We start from the raw sequence: 12,007 nt of genomic DNA on the forward strand, positions 1-12,007 counted from the left end.
CACGACTGTCCCGACCTTCGCAGAGCATTTGCACACCTGACTCACGGTACACGACCTTCCTGGAAATCACGTGATCTGAAACACCTCAGTCGATACCTCAGTGTTGCATCCCTCGACGACACAGGCTTGATTATAGTCAAGAGATCTGATCCATTCACCGGTTCACGACACTTGATCGTTGTCCCATTCTAAATCATCCCTGGTATCGCAACCGCAATCCATCTTCGATACAACCATCCGTCAAAACATCAACTAAAGCTGCTATTCGACCGCCATTTCTTTGGCATCAATAGCGAATCCATTATCAACAGTGTGGTAGACCAATGCTGTCAATGCAATTCCGTCAAATCGATCCCGAAAGAAGTCTTTATTCAATCACCTTCCCTACCAGCATCTGCTCCCGGTGAAGCATTCTTCTCCGACATCCTTCGACGAAACCGACAGAAAATCTATGTCACCAGAGATGTTCATTCATCGTTTACCACCGCATCCATCATTGACGATGAAACCGCTCCATCACTTCGCACGGCTCTTCTCGTCACAACGTCCAGCATCCGCTCACCCAACAGTACAGTTCGCATCGACGCTGCAACTGGATTCCAAGCCATTCGTAACGACTTAACACTTCAACAACATGGTATCAAACTCAATTTTGGCCATATCAAAAACAAAAACTCAAACAGTGTTGTAGATAAAGCCATTCAAGAACTAGAAATTGAATTATTAAAGGAAGATCCATCAGGCAGTCCCATCTCTAATCTACAACTACAGTCTGCCGTTCAAATTATGAACAGTCGTATCAGAAATCGAGTCTTATCCGCCAGAGAGATCCTTTTCCAGAGGGATCAAGTTACGAATGAACAGTTACAATTGAATGATGCCAACCTGTCCGCCCAACAAGACAGTATACGCGTTAAGAACCATCTTCCTAGTGCTACCTCGAAAGCTCCTAAAGGTAACACGGCCACATCTACGAACCTAACAACTGGCGATTTGGTATTCATAAAAGGCTAAAAGGCGAACGCAACAAGAACAAAGCCAGGAACCGTTACGTCATCGTCAAGATCGAAGGTAAATACGCGACCTTACTGAATCTCACGACGAAATTTAGCTCGCGCCGGTACCAAGTCCCGTTGGTGAATCTCTATCTTGCATGCGGTCCGTCAAACAACTTCTCTGACCTTCAACTTCGCGAACAAATAGACAGTTCCGACAGTGATTTTGTTGAAGAACCTGCTGACAATTAATAGAGCGAGAAGAAATGCCACAACTTCCTCAACAAGACCAGCGCCCACTCCGACAACGTAATCAACCACAGTGGATGAGAAATTGGGATTATGACTTTGAAACAGATTGAGAATTGAGTTATTGTTTTTATTGAGCTATTGATTAATGCGTTGTTGTTTATCCCGATGAAGGGAAAATGCTTATGTTGATTTATTTTATTCCACCTGTACGAGAAAGTGGAATATGATGAGATGTATATATTATTTGTTATAGTGTTTGGCTGAGCTCGATGTGTTGCTCAGTAGTATAAAAGTTTATGTATGGTTTACGAAACACTATTGTTGCTGGTCTTGTAAATGTATTAAACTTGGGCAAAAGTTCAAGATGAAGACTGACTGCGCCATTGTGCCATTCTTACATTATATTGACATTTGTTTATTGTTTATATTTTTCAGAGTTAACTAACATATTTACAATAAGAGGTTTTATTATATAGTTGCATTCAGTCAAGGACTTCGATTTGAGATTCCCGTTTACTATTTTGTCGTCAAAACATTTCACAACCAGAGAATAACTCAATCAACTTTGAAGAGTGTTTCTGCCTGTTCCCTTGTTTCACTGGTATTTGGGGTACTATAACCATCTACTTTCACAGCGTAATCTGATGAGGTCGGTGTCGGCTTGGTCCCAACATGGCCACCAGGACCCGATTTAGAGCAGATGTCGTGATTAGGATCATCCTCTCCCTGTCGTTTGGCATACTTTGATAGTTGCCCATAATCATTCTGAAAAAAAAGAAGCAACTTGATTAGTTCTTCTGTTCTGTTGATAATTCATGCACCACCACCACTAGAGAGTCTTCTGAGAACTTTAAAAATTTTCCACCCATCACGTCACTTAAACAATATCTAGAAAAAAGTGACGTATTGGGTAAAAAAAACTACAGAAAAGTTGCATAATTTCGTGAGGTCATTGCAGTGGTGCATATCATGAATACCTACATAAATTTAGGAGTGATAATGTCTGGTTCATAGAAGCTGTGAAGTTTAGAGTACTCAATATCCTTTAGAGTACTGAAGTTTCATTATGAAAAGAAAACAACAAACACACACCTCTCTCCGTTGGTTAAGAGGGATTACAGTATGTCTGAAAAAGAAAGAAATATATTTTAAATTATTAATACTTCAAATATTATATAAAGTCAGATAGAGTCGATCATACAAATTTTAATACAGAATATTTATCAAGGTTCCATTTAAAAGTGATAATAAAAATTGAAGAGCTTGTAAAACACAATAAAATTGGAATTGAATCAAAAGATGACTTAGAACAATTTGGAAATAAGTTTTGATTGGTCTCCTTCTTTCTTACCCATCTTTTTGTGTACCTGAATAAAAAAAGAGAAGAAATTGATACAAAACTGTGATACTAAGTGAACAATAGTGTTAAACATTCAGGCCATTTTGTATAATACGTCATGCAAACCCATGCCAAAAAACTTTCAAATAAAGATTAATTGTCATGTAAGTTAATTTTGGGACAAAAAGTCCCAAATGTGTGTGATAGTGAAATAGTAAAACTTTTGTGCAAAAATAGTCTGTCGATTACTACATGCATAAAATTGTGCATTGTTGGATTTGATAAGGTTAGTATTTCGTATTTCGTTGTCTGTGTGCAGTAAATTTTTTACTACCCAGGGTAGTTAAATACTAAAATGGGTGGTATCTATGTGTTAAATGTTGAAAAACTTTACTACCTGGGTAGTTAAAACTGGTAAAATCAAAGTCTGTCTCAAAATAGTTTATTGCTGGTTGACTCTATAAAGTAGTAAAAAACGACAAAAAACAACAGCCTTTTGTCGATCAACCAGCAACTTTGTTTGATATCTTTTGATTGAATGAATATTTTTGAAAATTTTTTTCACAGTGATGATGATCTAAGATTGAAGAGTCACTCCTGTGAAAATGGTAATTACATGACATTTCTACAAGAAGTTGATTTTTTTCTTATTCATTTTTTATTTCAATTTTCCTTTTTTTTCTCAATTTTTTTAATTGATAATATTCCACTCACGAATATCTTTTAAACGAGCACAAAATCGCAACTTGATTCGAATTCTATCAAAAGTTACAGCCATTTTTTTCTCCAGCTGCATTTTTGGAATTCGTTTAATTTTTGATCAACTTACCAGGTTCTCGGCATCCTTGGGCCGGTACGGAGTCGAATCCCTTGGGTGCAGCCCTGAGTGAAGAATCATCATCATCATCGACTTCATTTGAAAACTTAATACCAGTGGGATCGCGACTGCTTCCAACTATGAAAGTTAAATTGTAAAGTACAGCTAAGTATATAATGGACTCTTCCAGAAATGTCCGGACATGGGGGGGGGGGGGGTGGGGGGGGGGGGGGGGGGTAGAGGATATAGGGGTGGGGGGGGGGGGGGGTAGTGAAAATCTACAAAATTTACCCTGTCCGGGGGGACGTGTCTGGGGGTAATTTCGGTAATTTCGGGTAATGACTTTTTTTGAAAAAATTTGAAAACATTTTCTGGTGGAAAGTTGTTTGCTGCAAACAAAAAATTCTCGAAATTTTTTGTCAATATAAAAAAGACATTAATTCTAAGCGCAAAACATTAATTTTTATAATAAGTGAAAAATGTGTCACAGAAATAATCATTTTTTAGCTTTTTTTGTGAAATCAGTCCGAAAAGCAACCAAAAAATAGGTGGTCTCCTTGACAAATTGTCCCAAAAACTTTTACTGCCAGGGTAGTAAAATACCTCTTCCAAGAGCCTGGGTGGTGGTATGTAAAAATTCGTAAAAATCCTTTAACTACTCATATATGTCTGAGATTTTACTACCGACCCCCCCCCCCTGGCTAAAGTAAACTTCATGTTTTCTTTTGTAAAACTCTCATGCATATCTTTTTTTCACATATCACACAAAATTCAAAAGGGGCTATTTGCTCCAAATAATTAAAAAAAAAAAAAGTTTCAATCAACTCTTATTTGTAAAAAATATCCAAGCCATGTTCATGCGTGGCTTCAAAATATTCATTCAAGGAGATCAAAAGACATGCATGCTTACGTTTCTTTCGTTGCTTTCTACGGAATAGAATCACAACAATGATGATTGCAAGAACAATTACACCGCCAACAGCACAGCCAACAATTACTCCCGAATTGTCATCGTCTTTAGCATGATCATTGCTAGGTTTCTCTAGAAGAATGAACATCGCACATTCAAAGAGGGCAATGAAGAACAACATTATTCACTCTTATACGACAAAAACAAATCTCCAATTATTATAAAACGAATTAGTGAAAATCTCAACTATCATTAAGGAATTCTCATAGGGTGCTTTTTCACTACGCTAGATAGATAAGTGGGCTAGACCTCTCTTGGCTTAATGACCAATTAAGCGAAAAAGACAGCGGCTGTGTTTAGACCAACTGGCATTTGTAATTTGGCATTTGCTCATGAGGGATTCGATTTTAATAGCCTTTCCATTGTATTTTCTGTCATAGCATTTAAGGAATCGTCTTTTTAGAGTCATTACTGAAAAGGTGATTTCCTCAAGTTCAACTTTGACAGATCAAACAATGAAAAGCATGGAATTTTTCAAAAACTGCAGTCATTAAGACTGAAACTTTTTGCCGTAGGGCTAGGCTATGGCAAATCTCGCAAATTTTACAATCTATAGAAAAAAACTGAATAAAAAACGTGCAAATACTTTAAAAAATCAAAAATGTCATTTTTTCTCTTTGTTTTGGTTCCTTTGTTTGATTTGAAATGCCAGAAAAGGGGATTCCTTTGCTCAAAATGGCATTTCAAATGCCAACGAAATGCCAACACGCTGGCATCATTATGCATTTGACAAACCGAACAATTGCGTGGAACAATATAATTCAAAAGAATACTGCAAGCAATTACAAATGCCAGGCTGGTCTAAACGCAGCCAGCATAAATAAATTGGTTGCCATAAAAGAATAAAAGTAGCAAAATGTGCAGTGGGATTCTTTTGTAAAAAATTGTCCATATGGGAAAAGTGTTTTCTTTTTCGATAGAGTTGAAGAGCGAACTTTCATCTGTATTGATTTGATACAAAAGACGAGGAATCTTGTCACAGAAAATGTTCATTAGAAGACTGTAATTCTAAATCCCTTGATATGCGAGTTGATGATTTTTAATAAAATTTTCTTCAAATTCAAAGGGTTGTAAACGCTTTGACAACTGTTTTGGGAGTCAGAAATGCTTTCCTATCAATTCTCTTTGTTTCAGCTAATTGATTTTCGCCAGACAGTCTCAGTGAAAAACCACCCATACTGGTATCTTCCTCTTTATCAAATTTATTCAAAATAGACTGATTAGAGGGGGGGGGGGGGTACTTAGGCAAATGGAGGGTACGGTATGTGCCGCCCTTAAGGGCACCTTTTTTGGACTTCCAAAGTCCCGCTAAGGGTCGGAAAAATCAGAAAATCAAATTTCAGTCCCACTATAAAGGGTCGGAAAAATAGGAAAATTTCAACTTTTTACCCCCTGAAAGATCGAGATTCAATCAAAATTGGTCAAATTAGTCCCGCTAAGGGTCATAAAATTCACAAAATTTTCCTTGGTTTTCTCTTTTTTTGTCCCGGTAAGGGTCCAAAGTTCGAAAGTCGGGCGGCACCCCCCGCGTCAACTCGCAACCCTAGTAACCCCCCACACCGGGGATACCTCTGTACTTTCCAGCTTGTCCATTAAAAATGATGACTCAATTCTAGTACTATTGTCAAACTTATATATAAACACTGTAATAAAACACTTGAAACTGGAAAGAAGCAAACAAGCTTGGTAATCTATTTATCTTCTGAAGCCTCTAAATAGTAGGGTGTATAAACAAACTTAAAAACAAGGTGCTAGTAAATGTCACTATTCCGACACTTTCTAGTCCGACAGTAAAATAGTCCGAATCCATAAAATATATTTACAATTTAGAAGTCTTTTTTCCGACGTCACTTTTGTCCGAAAACGAAAGATTTTAGAAGTGTCGAATGTTGAATAAGGGTTTTTCACTGAGATAATATTAATATGTTCATTTTGGCGGCATTTTGACATAATTAGAAACAAAGGACAAATCAAATTTGCGTAAAGATAATTAATGACAAAAATAATGCACCGCCTTTAAGGGTCCAATTTTGCTTGTTCAGAATTATGCTATAAGGGTTGTAAAATACAAACTTTAATTCCACTCCCCCTGCCTAAAGAAGGGTCGTAAAAACAGCTAAATCCAATTTATTGACTCTTGAAAGCTTAATCTTGATAAGCTTCCCAAAATTAAGAAAAGTCCGGTTTAGGGGCCCAACCTCGGAACTTTGGATTTTTATGAGCACGTGGTTGCTTATAAATATGTGCCTCCTCTTCGGCGACTCATATTTCGTTTTATGTGTTTTTTTGACTCGTTGTCGGACAAAATTGTTGTCGGAATACTGACGCATTCGTCAAATCTAACGTCGGACATTTTTACTGTCGGACTAGAAAGTGTCAGACTACTTATGACCTCCCTTACAGATGGGTTTACAGATATTAGTGGGAACTTTCATTATCACTACCATAATGAACGTGTGCGCATCGCCGATGTAACAACGTCAGTATAACCAAATCAGTGGCTTTGAAAAAAAAAAAAACAGTCGATGAAATATTTCGTACCCACCAAATTCTTATTCGTTTCTTTCCTATCATAATGCTTTGACGTATGATAAAGATGAAGTGAAGGGAGTGATTAAAGCTAAGAAATTGCCTACACTAAGTATCAGACTTCAAGTTTTCAAAGTCAGGAAGATAAATTATTAATGAATTTGGAGCTGTGGTCCTGTTATCCTGCAGGATAATTTGGACCCAGAGTTTAAAAAAATAGTTAAACAATGAAAATAATTGAATCTATCCCCAGCTGAATGTAATTGTCTTAAGTAAAGATCTTCTAAATTGAAAAAGCTATCTAATATTGACAAATCAACCCCTTTGATTTCCAGACGGAAAATGACTTAGTTTCCAATACTTTCCAGTTTTGTCTCCCGTTTCCCCTCATTTTCCCCCGTTTCCACTCGTTTCCACTCGTTTCCATGTCGTTTCCCCTCGTTTCCTGGGCGTTTCACGTTTTAGTAAGTACGCCTGAAAACGCTGCCGTATAGCCGAAAACGAAAGTGAAACTGTGAAAACTTCCGCAAATTCGAGCCCAGTCTTCTTCCGAGACGTAGGCTAATTGATTCTTTAGAAAATGTCGAAAGCTAATTAAAGTCTATTCACGATAAGTGTGCACTCTTTTTTCTTTTACCTATAACTTTTGAAGGAATTCTTCAATCTTTATAGATTTGGTATCATTGGAAAGATATCAGTGTGTGGAACAATTTTAGATAAAAAAATCTTTAAAAAAATTCTAAAAATGAAGATGAAAATAAAGAAGAAAAAAATGAAGATCTTGTAGAAACGTGCTATAACTATCATTTTCACTGAAGTGAAACCTTGATTATCGAACGTCATCACTGTGAAAAAATTTCTCAAAAATAATCATTCAGTCAAAAGATATCAAACAAAGTTATAAGCTGATTGACGTCTAAAAACGCTGTTTTCTGCTGTTTTTTGGGGTCAATCACTTATTAACTTTGTATCATAACTTTATATTGAATGAATAATATTATAGTAAAATTTTTTGAAACTGATGACCTCCTAAGATCAAAAAATCTCTCCAGTGAAAATGAAAGTCGTATCACTTTTCTGCAAGATCTTAATTTTTTTCATCTTCGTTTGTAGAATTTTTTCAAAGTTTTTTTTGTTTCAAATTGTTCCACTCACTGATATCTTTCCAACGATACCAAATTTTAAAAGATTGAAGAATTCCTTCAAAAGTTATAGGTAAAAGAAAAAAGAATGGACACTTATCGTGAATAGACTTATAGTATATGTAATCATGTAATTACATGATAAGATGATAACGAGTGCAATTCGAATATAATTGCACGAGTGATTTTTTTGAAAGGACGAGGAAAATTCGAAACAAAAAAATCACGAGTGCAATTTTCGAATTGTACGAGTTATTATGTGATTACGAGCTAATCGCACATTGGCTTTCACTACTTTTTCCCAGTTAGGAAAGCAAATTACAGAAATTACACTGAGAGTTTTATATTTTTCTCTTCTGTTTATGTCTTTCTTTCATTGTTGTTTATTAATTTCGCTTAGCGAAAGTATTACGATAGCCTTTCTGCTGCGGCGGCGGGGGAGAATTTTTTTGGGGCGAAGATTATGGCGTGGGCGTTTGGCTGCGGGCGTACTACGGCAAATATTCTAAAGGTGGACTCACTCACAAAGATAAAAAGTGATAAAAAACAGGGCTTTTCTTAATAAATAAAATACGCTAAAGGTAAGAAGTGTAACCAAGCCTTTGCAAACATTCATCGTGAGAACTGTTTAATGACTGCTTTTGAAACTTGCTGCTGCTGTATACTGTAAATTTTTATCATATTTTCTGGTCTTTTGTAGAGTGTTTAAAGAGGTTTAATATTTGTTTACTACTAAGTACTTTATGTTTGTGTAGTTAGTGAATGCACCAATAAATTGATCAGTAAGTAGTACAAAAAGAGTTAATTTTCCACAACAAACAACAACATTATTATACCCTCTCTTCTCTTCTTCTTCACCAAAACTACAAACAGCACAGGTATGATCTTTTTTTTCTTTTTTCACCAGATAGCTATGTGTTAATAGTGAAACCAGTTGTGACAAACAGTCAGTTTTAGCAAGTACAGTGAAGTCGGGTAACTTGCATCAGTGGAGGGTAACTTGCACAGCCATCAAATGACTGACCAATCAAGCAGCAAAATTTCAAAACAAATGAACTACGCAGCTCCGCTTGCAGCTCTAGTCTACCATTTTTGTTTTGATTTAACTTTGTATTTTAATGACCAAATGGGTAATTCATTTGAGGGCTTATGCAAGTTACCCGATCTCACGGTATTTCTTAGAAATCATGTCAATTGAAATTCAGCAATCATTTTTGTATAATCGAACGACCCTGCCTACGACACTGCCGTACATTGTCATTGTACAGTGATTTGCGGGGGGTAAGTAAGGGTGTACAGATAATACAGCAGATTTCAAATTAACCTATTTTCACCGCCGTACAAAGGACATTTAGATCCAGCCCCACCGTACACCACTGTACAATGTATATACAGCGGTCCCTCATTAATGATGACAGTTTTTTATTCGATGAAGTTTGATTGGTGTTCGATAAGTTTGGTTAGTAAAAGTTACAGCTTTTCCTCCCCGATGGGATGATAGATATTGGCTCGCTCTTTAAGTTTTAACGTGTTAATAACGTTTTAAACCTGTTAATAAGCCGTTGGAATGTAAAAAGAATGGGCAATAAGGTAATAAATCAAACTAATCGAGCTTCAATCAAACTTCACCAACAATCTTGATACATCTTTTGCTAATTAGGATTTTCATTTTGAACCATGGTACGTTGTTTGTATAAGATTCCCATTTCCGCACTAAGATTCTTGTTACTTTTCTGGAATCTTTCCCCTATATATTTTTCATGGGATAATCGGCAAGAGATTGGGGAGGGTTTGGTCTCTTAAGAATGTACACTATCTAAACTTACATAATTTTTTTACCAAGCATAGGGTTAAGCATAATTCGAGTCTCAAAATTGAGCTTTACTTAAGCATAGTGAGCTTCAGCCGGAATTTACCGTATGCTTATAAAAAAAAAGAGTGTGCTCAACTGCTTTTTGCCTTTAATGGGCTCTTCCAGAAGATGTCTGTACATGGGGGTGGAGGATATAGTGTCTGGAGGGGAGAGTAGTGAAAAATCTACAAAATTTGCCTTGTCCTGGGGGGGGGGGTAAAACTTGCTCTTGATGGGATCAACTGATGCTTGTCCGAAGCAGGGGGGGGGGGTAGACCTGCTGTCCGGGGGATCAAAAGTCACAATTGATATAAACTTTGCGCAAGTGAAAGAAGTCTTTATCACAAGTTCCTTCAAAGCACAAAATGAGGTTTCTGGCATTAAAGAATGAAAAGTTCATTTTTTCTTCTTTGTTTTCAAAAAAAATTTAAATTATTTTTCTCAAGTACTGTATAATGCAGTTCTCTGAATTATTCTGAATTGAAAGATTTTGTTTACGCTTTATAGAATAGAATTCTTTCTCTAATTTTTTTAAGGAATCTTTTTTTTAATGGATTGAGATTTTTCATAAAAAAACAGGGTATCTATGACATCTATGACCTGTGTGTACAATACATTGTGTATATTTTGTGTAACGCTTCATTCAAAATGCATAATGCTGCAGGAGTCACGTTTTACGCGTCTTCGTCGTTGATGTTCAAGTATTATGCGAAATTTTCGACTTTAAGTCGTCTTGTTGATTTTCTTTCTCACAAAATAAATTTTGAATGAAAAAAAAAAATGTAAGAAAAAACATTAAAATCAGTTTTGTAAACATTGGCGCCGCATTTGAGAGTGTGATTAACGATTAATTGTTCTCTTTGAGAGCGTGCCAAATAAGAAAAAATAACCCATCGTGCGATTACTATTATAATAGATCAAAATCTATTATTTGGTTTCTTATAAAGAAAATACTTACATTTCTTTCAAAGCGCGTCCGTCAAAATTTTAGGGCATGTCCAAATGTCGAGGCGCGTCAAAATTCTAGGGTGCGAATTTAGGCTCGTCATTTAGCAGACTCTAGCCAGAAAATTATATTTCGTTCATTTCAGTCATGAACATGTTCATTTTTCAACACATCTCGCAGCTCAGATTGTTTTCCAAAGGACTTCTTATTTTTTCTTTCTCCATATTTGAGTAAGTCCATTCGTTTTTGTTTTCCTACCTTAATAATAATTCTTTGCCTAACAAAAAAAAAAAAGATTTAAAAAATCTAATTTTGCCTCACAGGCAAAATAGAACAAATAGTTGTTTTGGAGAACGTGACGGCCTATTGAATAACAAACATATAGCAGACATAGAAAATTTGTTCTTTTTTTTAATCATTTGTTTCAACTTTTATCTGCTTTTATCTCAACTTTCCTGCAGGTTGATTCCATTCTCAGTTTGATGCATGTCTTTTTGTTGTAGCAATATTGAGCTTATTGTCGCAATACAGTTTAAAGGAAACTCTATATATAAATTCTAAGGAATATCACCTAAAACTAGAAATTTCTACATAAGACATGTTATCACGTTTTTTTTCAGCCTTCAACTTCAATGACTATTTCAAGAACATTTATGGTATAAATTAGAATAAGCCATGGAACATCAGCAGGTCAGTTTTTTTATTAAATTTCTGTAACATTTAGTCCAAAAGTCTGCTCTCCGTAGGCTGGAGAGGATATTTTGTGTTTTCGTGTTTGCAAATTAAAATTTCTAGGAACTTTTATTACTGAATTACCGAACAGCAGACAGACGGACAGAATTTTTATCTAAAAATGACACAAGCAAAAATTATTTGTGATCTTAGCCTTAATAATTATCCAATGGGAAACAATGATTGCATGCTTTCACAAGATAAAAAAGATTAATGATACTAAATTTTAAAGTTTTTTATTATATATTTCTTTAGAATGAACACGACAACATTTGACCATCTTCAGGGAGTTTTCAATTCTTTATTATAATTATATAGGATTTTCAATATTTTAAGTCCTGCTATATAACAGGACTTTTTAAGACCTGCTATAACAATTGCTATATTCTAGAAAAAAAGATTGTTGTTAGCTCCCTTTCCACTATTTGACACT

General features: G+C 35.7%; 1 long non-coding RNA gene across 1 annotated transcript; it reads right to left on the minus strand.

The window, feature by feature from the left end:
- Nucleotides 1–1,875: 1,875 nt before the first annotated feature.
- On the minus strand, nt 1,876–3,535 carry LOC136807695 (uncharacterized). Its single transcript, XR_010846706.1, has 4 exons — nt 3,416–3,535; nt 2,599–2,614; nt 2,340–2,373; nt 1,876–2,012 (listed from the first exon to the last, which is right to left on the minus strand). It is a non-coding gene; the product is annotated as an uncharacterized lncRNA (long non-coding RNA).
- Between the last annotated feature and the right edge of the window lie 8,472 nt (nt 3,536–12,007).

This window comes from Clytia hemisphaerica, unplaced genomic scaffold (assembly GCF_902728285.1).
Source record: "Clytia hemisphaerica strain Z4C2 unplaced genomic scaffold, Clytia hemisphaerica genome assembly, whole genome shotgun sequence".
In the NCBI taxonomy this organism is placed as follows: Eukaryota; Metazoa; Cnidaria; class Hydrozoa; order Leptothecata; family Clytiidae; genus Clytia; species Clytia hemisphaerica.